Source organism: Vanessa atalanta, chromosome 8 (assembly GCF_905147765.1).
Source record: "Vanessa atalanta chromosome 8, ilVanAtal1.2, whole genome shotgun sequence".
NCBI classification, from domain to species: Eukaryota; Metazoa; Arthropoda; class Insecta; order Lepidoptera; family Nymphalidae; genus Vanessa; species Vanessa atalanta.
The window spans coordinates 7,478,436-7,495,928 of NC_061878.1; the positions used below are offsets into that span (position 1 = coordinate 7,478,436).

The 17,493-nt window shown below is 31.5% G+C and overlaps 1 protein-coding gene across 1 annotated transcript in view; it reads left to right on the forward strand.

Moving 5' to 3' along the window:
- Window positions 1–11,017: 11,017 nt before the first annotated feature.
- Window positions 11,018–17,493, forward strand: part of LOC125066050 — a 36,729-nt gene continuing 30,253 nt past the window's right edge. Inside the window, exon 1 of the mRNA XM_047673945.1 lies at window positions 11,018–11,038. The gene's annotated coding sequence lies outside the window, so the exon portion shown is untranslated. The remainder of the gene's footprint in view (window positions 11,039–17,493) is intronic.

A 17,493-nucleotide genomic window follows, 5' to 3' on the forward strand; every position in this document is an offset into this window, starting at 1 on the left:
CCTAGCCTTGAAAATGTCACAAATATTTTTATTTTGTATAACATGCTTATAGGCTGAAATATTTGGCATGGTTCCAAGAGAGTGACTATGATGGTGAGAAAGAAACTTTGTCTGTCTGTCCACCCGAGGCTTCTCTGTGCTTGAACCGTATTGACCTACAGAATAGCTGTAGGTCAATATTACTGAAGCACAAAGCCCATGTAAAGGTATATTAAAAAAAAAACATGCTCGTTAAATCTTGTTGTAAGTCTGTAGTATGAGAACGATTTTGACACTTAGACTCTTTCATTTTTTAAAACTTCTCTTACTTCTATATTAAAAAATGTTATAAATTAAATAATAATATATGAGAGTTATATATTAGGTCCTTACATATGAAATTGGCGTTTTGTACGGGGGGAATATAAAGATAATTTTCTTTTGTAAAATATATTTAATTAATCAAAGTAAACACTGTTGTTGTCTAAACACTTTTGCCATCTCATCGGTAGTTCATTGATTTTACTAAAAAAAAACTATGGGGTCAGGAATCAATAAACTTTTTGAAGGCGGTTTGGACTGCCGTATCGGAGTTGAATTTTTTTCTTGTAAGAAGTTGTCCAAATTCCAGACAAAATGGTAATCTGCTGGAGCTAGGTCCGGGGAGTAAAGTGGACATCCAATTGCAGCTCATCTAACTTAGTGGTTGTTTGTTGTGCAGTGTGTGCTCTTGCGTTATCGTGAAGCAACAGTGGCCTAGAGCGATTAACCAATTGGTTATTAAGCAGCTATTCCTTTCTTCATGGTTTGCAGTTGCTGACAATAGATTCTGCCATAATCATTTTGCCAGATTTTAGAAAGCTGTAGTCAATTACACCGGGGCTAGTCCACCAAACACTCACAAGTAACTTTTTCTGAGTTAATTTTCGTTTAGGGCTGGATTTGGCTGGGATTTCATTGCGACGAGCTCTTCCAATTATTGTAGAGTATCCATTTTTCATCACAAGTAATGATTCAATTTAAAATCTCTTCATTGTTGTGTCGGTTTACCAAAGTAACACAGCAGTCGAGTTCGATTTCGTTCGAAGTTCGATTCACTCAATCCATGAGGCCATGGTTCAAGTTTTTTTACTTTCCCGATTTGCTTCAAATGGATTAATACAGTTTTATCACTTACCTCAAAGCCTGCAGCTATCTATGAAGTGCTTTGTGATTTATTCGCTTTCAAGATTTTTTGCCTTTAATTCTTCATTTTCTACTTTGGTCTCCGGCCGTCCACAGAGTTGGTTTTGAAAGTCGAAATTTCCAGAACAAAAACGTTGAAGCCAAAAACTTTCTTTTGCGACACCATCGCCGTACACATCATTAATCCTTTGAGCTGTTTCTGCAGCACTGGTGCCTCGGTAGAACTCGTACTCGTAAATTCTTTATTCTTTATCATTTAAATAAACAAACAAAACCTTTAGCTTCCTAATTTTATATATTTAACTCTTTTTTTATTTGACTTTGCTATGTATGTATTTGAAATAAAATTTTTAAAGGCTCTCGAACTTTTTAGGTATGTATTTGCATACATACGATCACAATTATATATGTGTTAATATAATATACGTATAGGTATTGACGTTCGAGCAACAAAATTCTGGCAAAGGCTAGTTTATTTACTTTTAGGGGATTAAGAGAGGGATATACCTACTTTAATTAAAAGAGACTTAAGGAATTTCTTACCAGTATTAAAACAAAATTAATTTAGAAGAAAGATTAATTTACAAATTATATAACAAAATTGTAATAAATAGTTGGTACCTATATATGTATTAATCCTTAATCTTTTATATTCCAACCTATTCTTTAATTTAACATTCGGAGTTTCTGTAAATTAGACACTTATATTAGTTGTTAGACTTTTATTTGGACTGTATACATGCTTAAGAAGATAATATATTTTTTTTATATTATATGACGTCACACGTCTCTGTGAGCTGGATGTAAATTTTAGAAACGTTGATCTTACTAAACATATAATGTCATTTGGTTTTCTAGGGAAATTGCTTATAAACAACTTTGAACATTAATCTTTAATCCACATGCGGCAACAAACTTATGTTAACAAGATGAAGATTTCCTTAAACCGAAATCCATGCGAACGAAGCTGGTATCAAAAGCTAGTTATAAAGAACCATAAATAATACTTGTAGGTTAGGTTATTATATCGTTGTTTGTCAACGTTATTTTGCCTAAGGCTATGCCAAAGTTGCCAATACTTGCTGACGATATTTTAATATAACTATAGAACAAAATACGTTATTCTTTTAACTAAAAGTTAGACTTTAAAATATGCTTCAATTTAATTATTTAAGATGCGATATATTGCGGATTTTATCCAACGTTATTTTAAGGGAGCAATAATCTTGATCAACTAATTTCTTTTGAGATAGCTAATAGATAGAACACATCGATATTTAGCGGCGAGTGCAAGTTCAAATCTGGGCAAGCACCACTACGTTTTCATGTATTTAATTTTTGTTTTTAAATCAACTCTGTGACAAAGAAAAAGAACACGATAAGAGTTTAAACAAAACAAACCGCCCTCAATAGCATATAATAGCAATAATATAACTATATATTGCAATCAAAAGTGGTTGATTTGCTGGTAATTATTCAAGAGTTCCGCTGTTTGTCTCCGGACTCATCACCTCACCATCACCATCAGATCTTCCCATTTAAATACCCATATAATGGCATTCATAATAATTCTATCGAATTTGTTTAAAAACTTGCAATTCCGTCTACATATGACGGACTTATTCTCGAGTATTCATAAAAATATATATGTATCTTAGTTGAAAACCTGCTTGTTTTTTGAGTATCCACTCACTCACGATTGAAGTCCTAAATGTTATAGTTGTTAGACTTTTATGGGTTTATACTTCTTTGATTAAGAATGTTCATTTATTTCAACGAATCCAACTGCTGCTTTCTCGATACAACTCTAGGTTTAATACATAATTACATACATGTGTTATGTTTACTTGTACTAACGAAATCTGGCACATTGAAACCTACTTTTTATTGAAGCTGTAAGCCGGTCTTTGAATTTTAAGTCATAAACCTATGAACATATATCGCTTTTAATTTTGCTACTTGTTGAGAACTTTTTTTAATGTACGGTTGGAAAATTAAAGGGAGAGTTTTGCGTTTTGAAGGCATGTTGATTGCATTTTCAAACTTCACTTTCAATGCCACTCCACTCGTCGGACTTTGCCGGAATATATTTCACCTAAAAATCCTTCATTGAAAACAGCCTAATTTTTTCTTTTAATTATGAGATTTAATTAAATTACTGCTTCGCGTATACGTTAAGATTAAGTAAGTATGTCTTCTTGGATTCAGAACCTAATAAATAAAAAACCTATTCAAAAATGGAAAAGGAAGTATTTTTTGCGTTATTTTTTATAAAAGTTATTAAATAACCAAAAAAAATTCTCGACAGAGTTTATATTCATGGACTAATTAACCCGTCAAATGTTTGATCTCCAATATTTAAATAGCTCCAATTGAATTAACCAATGTTGCAAGTAAAAATATAAAATCGTTGAAAGTTATATATATTCAATATATTTTTTAGATGATCATTAGTGAGCAACTCGGTTCACACACAAAATATACGAGGCTTTAAGGCACGAGGTTGTGATTGATATAAATTATAATGTTTCGGCTTACTAATCTGTCTTGGTAGGTTATATACAGAAAATATATGTATATTTTTTTTTATGGCATCGGTTGGCGGGCGAGCATATGGGCCACCTGATGGTAAGTGGTCACCACCGCCCATAGACAAAGGCGCTGTAAGAAATATTAACCATTCCTTACATCACCTATGCGCCACCAACCTCGGGAACTAAGATGTTATGTCCCTTGTGCCTGTGATTACACTGGCTCACTCACCCTTCTAGCTGGAACACAACTATACAGAGTACTGTTATTTGGCGGTAGAATATCTGATGAGTGGGTGGTACCTACCCAGCCGGGCTTGCACAAAGCCCTACCACCAAGAATATAAATATTTTAGAAGTGAGCTTGATATGTCGTTGCATTATTATAAGAGGTCATTTGATTTGAAAAGATTACGATACGCTCTGTCAACAATTATATCACACCATTAAAGCTACATAAAATAAGTTAAAAATAGTCTTTATAATGTACACTTTTATAAACTAATTTCCTTTGTTCATATTTTTTTCATATAACTGCACTTGGCGGTAGGGTTTTGTGTAAGCTCTTCTGGGTAGGCACTACACACCACTGATCATATTTTCTACCGCCAAATAGTAATACTCAGTATTGCTGTGTTCCGTTCCAGTTTAAGTTTAAGGGTGAGTAAGCCAGCTTAACTACAAGCACTTAACATTTTAGCTTACAAGGTTGAAAGCTCAGTGTGTTGTCAGATATTAATAATCGTTGTATAAGTTGTGGTAACCATTTACCATCAGGTGGCCTATTTGCCCAAGATATTGGTTTTTAACTTAATATCTGAACATATTATGTGTCTCGATCGTATACACGACTGTTATACAAAATCGGTATAAAATATTTTGTAACTCCAAGTTTCCGTAGCGAATCGCTACGTCGTAGAAAAAAGCATTGTATCGGGTTGTTTGTGAATATATATTGTCGTAACATTTATGAGTTTAACCATCAGAAATGTCACTATTTATTTTATTATTTATTGATTGTGGTCAAGAGCTAAGATTACCAAGCGGTTTGAATTTGTCAATCAGATGGCAGGTTGAAATTAAAACAAGCATTATTGATTCTTTATGATACCCATACTCGATTATAATGCTAAAATGTTAATATTAATGATTTCCCAGAGACACGAAAAGGGATAAGGGAAGAAGTTGGAAACGTATTCCTTACACCATTATCTACGATGTCCCTTATAACTGTAATTGAACTGACTGATTGAATTAAAAAATACCTATTAATAATTAACGCTCAAATAACTATAAATGAGTATGTGTTTCTGCATAAATTTAGAACTAATTATTACCAGTTAAATTGATGTTTACTTTATTGATAAATTTACACATTATAAAATTATTATTATTATAGCTTTGGTTTAATTGCATTATAGTATTGCTCTTAATTGAAAGCTGCCATAACTCATTGGATATAAATCGTGGCTTACCCGAAGAGCGTCGATTCAAATACGGCCAATCAACGCCGAATCAAAATGTATCAAATTTGTATTTATAATTCAACTCAGCGGTAAAATAAATTGTCGTGAGGAAACCTTGCATCTGTCTGAAGAGAATCAGGTTTACTTGTATCCACCAACCAGCAGTTAGACAATTACAGACCGTTACTTGATTTTTTTATTGCGATCTGATAAACATGCGGTTTAGATACGGTTAAAGTTAATTAGTAAGCACGTTATTCACCATTCGTAAAATCAGTCGAGTTTGACCACAATTATATTACCAGCCGTTGAACGACTTGGCACGGATCCCGGCCGGGTGTAACTTTATTGTCGGGATTGGAACTTTGACTGTCTGGTCCTCGAGGCAATTTTCAACTAGCTGTGGTTCAAAAGCACAGTCGTACAAAAGTCATATAAGAAAATTGTTACGTAATGTATCTTATTTTTATTTATGGTTGAATGGTAAAAGTTGCTTTTTTTGTTCTAGTTTTAATTTCCGAGGCATAACGGGATTCATCTTAAATAAAAATAAAAAAAACAAACGATAATTTTGATATAATTTTTATTACATTTACTGTTTTAGTTGATTATTATTAAATTTTTGCTATGTACGATAGGTATTTATTAAAATAATAATTAACTATATAATTAATCCGATTGCGTTTTCCAAAACGCAAGTGTTACAATCTTTGTTCTATTAACTTTAAATTAAAACACCAAAAAGCTTAATTACATTTTTAATTTAAAATTTTAACTTTGTTTAAGAACAAAAGTATGATTTTTAAGCCGTAGTAATAAGAAATGCCGACGGTAACAGAGCGTCTCGTGGAAGATAATTAGCGAACTCTGAACGAGCCGCGCCGCTCCATCATTCTGGCAATCCTCATTAAAGCAGTTTGAACTAAATAGTCTACTACTACTTTAACAACTAGATTTTAATTAATACGGCTGTTCACATGTCACTATATTAATTGATTGTTCTTTTTAATTGTATGCCAACCTAAGAAAAACTTATACGAGACTTATAAAAAAAAAACTTTATCATATAAAAATAAGCAATACATTGGTTTTTATTATAGTTCAGCCGTTCAAAGTTATAATTTTGTTATTCTTTATTTAAAAATTTTCAGTCTTTGAATCTCTAATTGTATATTCCGAGATTTAGCCTTTTATTTTCATATAATTATTAATTTATAATATTAATTTTATCAATGAGTGATGTATACTTGTATAATATAATGTAAATCCACATCTTATATTAATGGAACATAATGAACAAAAATATCTAACAGCGAATCAGGTCAGATATTGTAAGAGCTTATTGTATTGAAAACATTCCTTTTGTGTTGTCGTTATTTCTCGTCTGTATCGACTCGTGTCTCCGAGTAATAATAAATAATATTCAAGGTTTTCATTTGATACTCGACGATGTAAAAGTTGCGGAGCGTAATGTCGATTTTATCGGAAGTTATAAGATAACGTGAAAATAATAAAATCATATTTCACATTGCAATTAACTGTACATTTAACATTTTCTTATTATTACAGTACTTTTTTGATTTATCCTTCTAATCTTCTATATATATAGAAGCGAGATACCACTCACTGATTAATCGCAAAATCTCAGAAACTATAACACCAAAACCTTGAAATTGGGCAGGTAGGTTTCCTATAGGGTCTTATATTTCTTAAGAGGGTAAAACGGGGTTTGAAAGTTTGTGTTTCATAAATTTCGTGCGGGTAAAGCCGCAGGTTCAGCTACTAGTACAATATACATAAATGTTTAATTGAAAAAATGTCTACTGGAGAATACATTTTTTCCATTTCAAGTTATGAAAATTCTTAATCATATCTCTTTATATGTGTATTTCTAGATTTGGTGTAAAGCTTTCTTGGTAGTTTAGTCAAGCAAGATTTGTATTATTATAAATTATGCATTTAGTAAACTACATATATACATTTAAGATATTTAATATATTATATAAATCTCAACATTTGAGCAATTAATAATATGTATGGCAATATATCAATGGCAATTAAAAGCAAAAATCAAAAATACACATTGTTCAGAAATGCGAGTACCTAACGTCTAAGAATTTTAACAAAGTATAATATTATTACGATTTCAGTAAGGAACAATAGCGACAAATTTAAATGCACGTAACTGCTAACGATTTTGACACTAGATATTTTACCTATAGCTTGAAACTTCGACGGCGTCTTTTGACAATAGCTTGTTTAAAGACGCCGTAGTTGAAGTTTCAAATAAGAAATCAACTAGGTATTCGGCTCCTCAATGAGTATTAGGGGTCTAATTAACGCCCTGAATATTTGATCGTTACTGGCGAGAAAAGCTCCCCCTTTAGTCGTTAAATAAGGCAGTGCGCTAGATATTACGCTCGCGGGCGCCTGAATGCATGTTACATGAATAGAGAACTTCATATATTATTAAATGATATAAAACGCTGCAATTATAGTATCGGTTGCACAACATATGAGAGTAAAATACTACACTTACACATGACGAACGTATTTCGTTATTATAAATCATTTATTATGATAGTACTTCAGTATCGAAATTTATTTCAATAAAAACTAATTGATATTGTAATGTTTAGTAATCACTTTATTTATGAATAATTTATTAAGTACCCAATATCGTATTTCATGACATAATTGAATATAAATTTTGTTACAATCCGTTCTTACTTTGGAATGCTATCGAGTAACGAGCATTATGAAATAAAAACTTTTTTAAATCTCAATTACATATAATGTAATAATAATAAGCTTTTTTTTCAGAGAGTCAGATTAGCAAATGGGTAAGCTATCCGAGTGAGTCTACTTTGAATTTTTTTAAATTAGAAAGTATTTTTAATACTATAAATTTATGGAAATTCTATAACTAAAATAAATAAATTTTTATTCTATATAATCTGTAGTGGAAACTATTGCTTGTTGAATTTACACAACCGCTCTCATAGTATTATGCATACAGACAAGATAAAATGGAAAAAAACTATCTGAAATCTACATTTATTTGTAAGATACTTTTGCAACTTCTTACTTAATAAAGAAGTTCGTAGATAAGGGGATTCAAACAATCCTGTCGATCTCTCTCGTTCCATTCGTTTCGTGTCGTTCAATAAAGCTGTCCTACTGAAACCACGAAGTCATAAAAAACGGCTTCACTATCAGAAAAGGCTGTTTTTAGTTGAACAAATTTATTTAAAAAGGTTTTTGTGAATTATTTTTCTTTCTTACAAATGTTATTCGTTCATTACAATATTTGTTTTTATTTAATTTTAGCTAACTTTATTCGATTTAATTTCTATGTGTATTTTTAAAATATTTGATATGCTATTGCGTCTACTTGCCATTTTCGATTATAGTGCAAAATTGTTTGGACAAACACCGGTATATCATCCGATGTCTCACATTCCGATGAGATGATAACGACCGACGAGAGTTCCGGCCAACAGCTTTACATGCTTTCTGAGACACGGACACCAGATGGTGATTAATAAGATATTAATAATATAAACTTAAAAATCAGCAAATAAGGAACCTAGAACGATAAGGTAAAAAAAAACTTACATTATATATTTCCACAGACATCCTTGAGATACATACCACACGTCTTGGTGCTAAGTTTTTGTACATCTATATAATTTTGCCTTAAATGTTGGCTAAAAAACAGCCGGACCAACGATTTTCTCTCCGTCTTCGTCGACAGCAAACATTTAAGTATAAGTCGAGTAAACATAAAAGTTGCCACAACTTTAGTTTTTATGTCTTTCTTGTTACAAAAGATATAAAAACTTGTGATCAAATTGCTCGTCGAGTACACTATCTTGATTTTCTAAAGTTACAATTAATAAATACAATAATATATATTAATACAATTTGATCCGTTAACAATGGGTAACAATGTTCAATCAAGATTCGCTGACGTATAAAAAGGAACAGAAGTGATATTGATTTTCATACTGTTCTCTTTAGACGTGATAATATATTCTCTGCCTCTGATTTGGAAGTATAAACAACCATTCAATATTTCACATCTTACAAAATCCCTTTTAGCCTTGCGTGATGATGATTTGACAGTTTATTACATTTCCTGAATTTTCGGATTATATTTCCTGAAGTGAAGATTAATTCAATTCAATTTAAGGAATCAGTTTTCTTTGCAAACGAGGATAACAACTGCTTTCGTGTATAATATAACAATTGTCATGGCAATCAGTTGAGTGGTAATGAAGTTGATGTACTGCAGTGCCGTCTAGTATCAAATTATAAACACACAAATACAAAGTGAATAGTATAAACATTTTCCATATACATTTGTGCCAACTTTCATGATAATCAGTTAAACGGTCTGAGTCTTTTAATCTCAAATATATAATTCACCAACCACTTGTAATATAAATATAGATAAATATAAGAGATAACCATTGATAACATAAATATTTTACATGACGAACATTTGTAAATACAACATAAATAGTGAATGTATACAATACATAATTTAATTATTGTCATGTCACCCATCTAAACATGATCTTATTTATATTATGAGCCGTTGAATAGATGAAAGAGTTTGGCGTGATTCCAACGACGGCTAAATTATCGTTGTCAAAACAGGAACTCAGACGGTATTTTTCACGAGACCTTTTGTGGCTCTATATGATTCAAACGCATTCATTATGATGAACTATCCAGCGAGTCGCCACAGCGGTCATGTTTGACGAAGCCTGTACTAACTATTCAACATTACATTTCAGTACATTAGGCAGTTTGTTAATTTATATCTGCTCGTTATTTTTTGAATAGACTTTGAACTTTTATTAGGTTTTGTCATATAATGTACTCACGTTGTACTGTATATATTAATAGTTTAGTCAAAAATTTACAAATATTTGTAGTACTACTTATACTCCTTATAATTATGTATAAATATTTATTTGAAACGGCGTTTTAAGAATGGATTGCAACAGCCAGCTTCAAATATTTTTTTACCAGCATTAAGTACTGCTGCTTTAGGAATCAAAACTTTCGTACCGTAGTCCGTATATTATAATAAATGAAGAGTGGCCCAATCCTGGAACATGCAATAATATTTGAATATCAGTTTCTTTCTAGAAACGTATTTTTATAGTCGGACTAATTTAAGATACGATTTCTTGATCTCGATTTATATTAGAAACATTGTAAAGGTGTTATTAACACGTTAAACAAAAACTTATATATTGCACAATATAATTAATTACAATTAATCATTAGTTAACAGAGCTGAGAGGTACAATACGCGTCATGACGCTTTTATTGGGCGCAATTTTAATTAGAGTATTAACGAAACGTGCAGACAGAGTGCAAGAGGGTACAAACGGGGTACGTCGGGAGCGGAGGCGGCGGCGCGAGCGAGCGGTGTGGGGGCGCGCGGGTGCAGGTGCACCTGGGCGGCGGCCGGCGCCCGGCAGCCCACGTGCCCGGGCCGGCAGCGCTCCAGCCTCCGCTCAGCCTCAGTCGCTCGCGAGCCGTCGCCAAAGAGCTGCTCCCGGCCGCGTCTCCGCAAGCCGCCAGCTGCCCGCCGCACCGAACGCGACAGGTGGCGCACAGCGGCGCCGACGCCCGTCGCCTGCGCGCTCAGCTCGCTCCGGCCCAGTCTATACGCCCGGCTCTTGCATGAAACTTTAATACTGGGTTTGTTTAGGAATTACCGTGCAGTGACACATTTGTTTCAAGTTGTATTTTACTATAATTAAGAGTTTATGAGTGCATGTTGCTGGTTGGTTAAATTTGAAAATGGTACCGTACATTTGAAGGATTTGAAAATATTACATCTGCTTTAATACTGTAAGTATTCAAGTAAAGTTTTTTTCACTTTATTTCTAAAGGAATGTGTATTCATTAAACTTAACGAACAGCTTAAAGGAGCGTCGGATCTGTTTTACCTCTACTTTATTTAATAGAACTTTAAAGTGTAATGAGAATAAATGAATACTCATTACTTTAGTCATTAATTGATTTGGATATTGATATTCATTATTTTATCAATAATCTACTAAAAAAAATTAAAGCACAAGCAGAAATATAGGAATAAATACACATGTATTTGTCAGTCAATAGCAAATTAAATCTTAAATAGATACATAATATTTAATATATAAAACTAAAATAGTATAAACGTAGTTGAAAGGAATAAATTAAAAAATAATAATTGACTAATCTAATATTTATATCTTGTAATTTTTTGTGAATTTTGTTAATTATTAAATAATTATTAACACACACTTAATTCTCATATTTTGTATAAACGTTTTTGATGTGGAAACTCGTTGTAAGAGCAAATATTAAGTTTCACAAAGCTTCAGTAGAAATTATTGTAATAAAGTCCAAATAATTACAAGTCATGCAATTTTCATTTCTCTGCCATTGGTTTTAGGCGATCTTTATTCTCGGATACTCGAAGAGATGTGTCACAGTAATAATACTTTTATTACTGTTTTTAGTATAACAGTAATAATAATACTTAAGATTTTAAATGTGTGTTACAGTTTATTTCTTTAATATAATTAGGACAAAACTTGTCATTTTGTGTTCTCAAAATTTTTTCAAACGTACTTGTATATTTTGCATAAAAAAATAATTTGGAATATAATAAAAAATACTTGCTATATTTGTGAAGAACTTAACGTTTATTACAATAGAAACAAAAAATAAAATAACTAGAACAAGTGATTGCTACTCTACTCGAACGTATAATAAAAATACAAAAAATATGAATCAAACCAAATGATTTGCTCTACGCACACAACAGAATCGAAGTCATTAGCAATTCATGATCATAGCCAAAGATAAAATATAAGAGCGAACATCGTTCTCATTTTGTTCTTCAAACCCTAACATCATTAGTTCGCGAAATAAATTAACGCAATTAATAATCTAAATGTGCAGCCATTTTTAAAAGGACTTATACATTCCAACAATTTTTCCTCTCATATTTTTCGTTTTTCATTTGATTAAATTGTGCGGCCTCGTTAAGTGACGCACCATCATCATCATCTACATTCCAACAAAATGAACGTTGTGCTCATTTTTTGCATATTATTTTGATTTTCAACGCTTTTTATCATTTCAGTATGATAAAAACATGAAATCGCCTAAGGCATGTGGTTGCTTCATAGTTTTATACGGAAGAGGGTTTTCATGTGAAATGAGAGATATTTTTTTTCAATATAATACTGAAATATTTTTGATAAATAGTATGTTTTTTCACGTTCAATAAAATATTAACATTTTATACAATTAAACACTTTGTTTAACAATTTTGAACAAATATAGTGTTTAGCAATTGTGAAAGGTGTATGACCTATGCGTATTAAAATTCTACCTTTTGTCTTTATATTGTCCTGACATTATAAAAAGTTATAGACAATAAATGTCCCACAATATCACGCTGCTCCGATGCGGGTTGGTGGACATACATTTTCTGGACACAGGAATTGCAAACACAAATAAGCACATGAAAATGCAATGGGGCCTGCCTGGGTTTGAACACGGGATCATCGGTTAAGATCGCCTTCTATCTATTGGGCCATCTTAGCTCTATAAGGTTGTAATAACTAACTATTATTAAATAAAAAAATTGTCACACAACAACTAGCAACTATTACACACACAACATAATTTTCAGTGTCTGTACGAATTTAGCGATGAACATTTTTAACCGTATTTTTGTTAATAAAGTATAACATAGATAAAGCAATTACAAAATTATTAGTAAAATAAATAAATAAATAAATAAATAAATAAAAAGGTCATTAAATTAAATACTTGTACTTAACAATAGCTTAAAAATAAAGGAAATGTCTTAATACTTGTTTAGTTCATTACTGAATTAATACTTATTAATAAGAATTCTGAAATGTTAATGCATAAACGACAATCAAGATTTCCTCTCACGACATGGTCTTATCTCTATCACGCAGATCTTCAAGTCTATTTTGGGTCGATTATTTTCTCTAGAGCTTTGATGTTACGATAAAGATTTCAATGGTATCACATAACTGCATTATTATATTTAAAAATTATCCATGAATCAACACTAAAATAATTATTTAATTTCAAACAGCATCGCGCCATGTTTTTTTTTAATAATGAAGACTCCTCAATAATACTCGGTTTTTGTATTCAAGAAATAATTCGTTTTGTCCACGAATGGTATGATTGTTTACGATGCGTAATTAAAAAGCATCAACGTTAAAAATGTTCGTATGTATTGAATTCGCATGTATTTAACTTAAAAAAACACTTTCTTTACTTTTTTGCGTTCTTTATGTATCGGTTGTACAAATGATGTAGGATAAAGATTAGTTCAAAATAACATTGCGTACCCACTCACTTACTTGGAATTGGAAGATTATTTATAATGACTTTGTAATATCTATTAACCATAGACGGGACTTAGTGCAAACTTGTCAGGAGAGGTACAGACCATTTATCAATTATTCTACTGTTAAATATCTGTTCTATGTATTGCTGTATTCCACTATGAAGGGTGAGTGATTCAGTGTAATAACAGACGGAGCGCAGCGCTTTAATAATATCAGGAATTGTTTATAATTCTTACTATGTCAACGTTAATGTAAAAGGGACCACCCGCTGCTCCAATTTTATCTGTTTTTCTACTAAAAAAAAACATAAATATAACAAAGATTGTGTAAAATGAATATTTGGATGAAAAAAAATCTGTGAAATATTTCATTTTCAAAACTGATCTAAATAAAAAGTCGGGTCACTTTTTAAAACGATTTTTAATCACAGCAAACAGATTACAGTTTTGAAAATAAAACAAATAAAAATAAAACACTTTCATTTTTGCATATATTTACACTGTATCATTTTTAAAAGCAATTCAAAGGCAGTTTGAAAATAAATTAAAATTCAAATACTTTTTTACTATGAATAACATATTTCTATCATTGGCTGTCTGCCCATCGCTGCGACGAACATGACCAAACATTTGTGCCCGGAAACTTACCATGATGATGCGAAACATGGTGTAAAGCTTTTGTTGTGAAAGTATTTTTGGCAAACTGTCGATTTTGCTATATGAGGAAAATTAACAAGCTATCTTGTGTTACATAACACTGTGTAATAGTATTACTTAAAATGATTAATATAATTTTAACAAGGCAAAAGAGACAAACAACACGTATAAAACTTGGTATTATATTTATACTACAGATATGTTGTATATTTTGTTTATATAATTATAATAATATTCTTCTGCCATCTCTCTATTTACGAGGAAGGGAGAATTGAACAGTCCAATACAGTGGCAATCTGACACAACATATTAGAACAATATAAAGGAATTTAATTCTACGCCATTACCTGCGTATATATCTTCATTTAGTTGTATGTCTATGTACATGTGTTTTTATAAAAGTTATATTATACTACAAGGTTTTCACGTGATGCTAAACTAGTTTACTAAAGTGAATCATCTAATCTCGCATGCAGCAAAGCATGTTTTAAGTAAATCATAAATGTTTATGAGAAAATGGAGTCGAGCGTAGCATCTTTCCGAGATAATTATAAAAAAAAAGTATAAAAACTACCGAGTTAGTTTGCACGTTTTGTAATAAGCCACAATTTCCCCATTGTTTTATCATGAAGCCAGTATTAAAGAGTTTCAAAACACTCCAAAGTCCTTGTGTTTTATAATTTTTATCTTGTTCAGTCAAAGTAGAAATCAAAAAGGAAAACGTACGAATACTGCAAATTAGTTAAAAATTAATTAATTAATTAACATAACTTCTCATGTAATTATATGGAAAAGGTTTTCTGTCAAAACAAAATCAACATTTTAACCAACAACAGATACAAACATAAGGTAATTTAATTCAATTTGAGACCTAATTTACTACGAAAACGTTGAATAATTAATAACTTCAGTAACAGTTAATGAATACAAACGACTCTTCAGGAGTGGACCAAGGAATATCAACATTATGTTCGTTAAAACAAACAACTAAAACGTGTCTAAATAATCCAATAAAGATTATGTTATTTTATGGAATTCATTTATTAAAAGTAATTATTGTCTATGGATTTATCCATAATATTTTTTTTGTCTATAACCTAAAACAAAAAATATAATATTAAAAATTGCCTTTAAAAATAAATTAATATTTTAATCGATTTAGTTAAACCCCATCCTTTAATTAATTTATTTACTTTTACTTGTTTTTGGAAAAGACAATCATTTTGTTGAGTATAATCATAATTATAATAGGAATCAATCATCATAAATACATATTTAACTCTTTTGACTCGCTACTACATTTATGACATTGAAACTTTAGACCGGGAGATGATGACACAAAATACTAGGTCATTTGTATGTATGGCGGTTCTTCAGGGGTCTAATTACGTGAACGCAAAAAGGAAAATGATGGTCATAGCGCTCGCACCGGCGGCCCAATCGCGTGAGCATTAATCGAACACGTCGGATAAATAACGAGTGTCAAACGAGTGTCAAATGACCTAGTATTTTGCGTCATCATCTCCCGGTTCACTTGTCCCAAATGTAATAATCTTGCATTGTTATTAATCTACAACAAATGTAAATATATATATTTTTTTAATAGTACTTTAATAAAGGATTTGTTCAATCTAATCCCATTTCCTGTTATTCGCGCGAACGAAAATGCGTAACTTTGTTGCATAAAATTATATAAGCTTTTCAGAAAAAAAAATATTAGTAATAACAATTACGATTATACAAGTATAAATTAATAAATAAAATAAATAAATTTAACTACATAACAAAATATATACATACAAAGGCGTACTTATCTCAATAAGAGATCTTCCAACCAATCATTGAGATACTGAGGGGAGAATATATCAAATTGGTAAAATAGGTTGGTTCTTATATGGTTTGAATATATTTAGTCATTGTATTTGATTGTAAATATTATTACTATTTTTCTGTTATAATCTTTAATAATTTTTTACATGTGAGTGTTAGGTGGAAAGTAACTCAATTTGACAAACCATTGTCAACAGAGAATAGCTGCTAGAATAGCCGAATATGCAAAAAAATGAGTGGGAAAACACATTACGCATAAGCATTAATCTTGATATTTATATCTATTTTATTTATTTTTATCGCTATTCCTTAACTCTCTTAACCACTCGTCACCGATAAGACGGCAGTCCGTGCCTAGTTTTTCCAGAGTGTAAACACTACAAACTTCGAAACCCCTAGCCTTTTTATCCGACATCCTTGCTGTCATCTTTCTCAGGGCTATATGGAGACACACAAGGCTACCACAGCGCTTTCACCATGCTGACGGAGGACGTGGGTCTCCGCTCACATACCCCCGTGTCTATATCCACGGCTTAGCGTACTAGAACTGATACGGTGTCGTAGCATAATTCAAAATTTATGAGACACTATCTAACTCGTCGGAGATGACGTTTATGTTAACAAGCTCATAACCGAACCACTAAATCAACGCAGCAATCATCGGGTACATCTACACAGAAACAGTAAGGTTCGAAAAACGTTTATTATATTTCATATTACATATAATATATATATAATATGTACAACCAAAAAGAGAGTAGGTAAAACTCGTGATTATTACAAGTTTCTTGCACTTAATACCGAGAAGACCTATTTATATTTTAATTAATGACATGTTCGTACACTCAATATGCACTTGACAGTTTTTAAACGAATCGTCTGGTTTTTTTTTAGATTACTGTAGCATCTTCTAAATTAGTTCCAAGCAACGAGGCAGATGTAAATAGAACAATGTTGAGTAGAGTTGCATTTGTTTCGTCGATTGTGTTGCAACAGGGCGTACTGTTGACAAAACACACCACACAATGGGTCACGATTCTCGTCGTAATAATATATTCCTAGCTCTCGAGTCCGGCTCAAGATCTGCTGTTTCATTCATCATGCACGCCTAAATATTCAGTTTACTCGTATGCCTGAAGAAACTTTTTAAATTCCTACGTCCGTAAGCTCCGCATGCAGTCAGCATCCCTTGAAAGTTTTCGCGAAATGTTTCTTTTTATCCAGTGTGCACTGATTCACTTCTATGTTAATACATTTATTTCTATTTAATTCACTTGAAGTACTTTAACTTTTATGAAAAGATTTATTTTATTATTGCTCAAAGTTGGCAGTTAAGTCTCCAAACTTTAAAGTCATGAAAACGAACGCTATGAATCATTTATACACATTATTCAACAATATGATTTGTAATCCGTTATTGACAGTATAT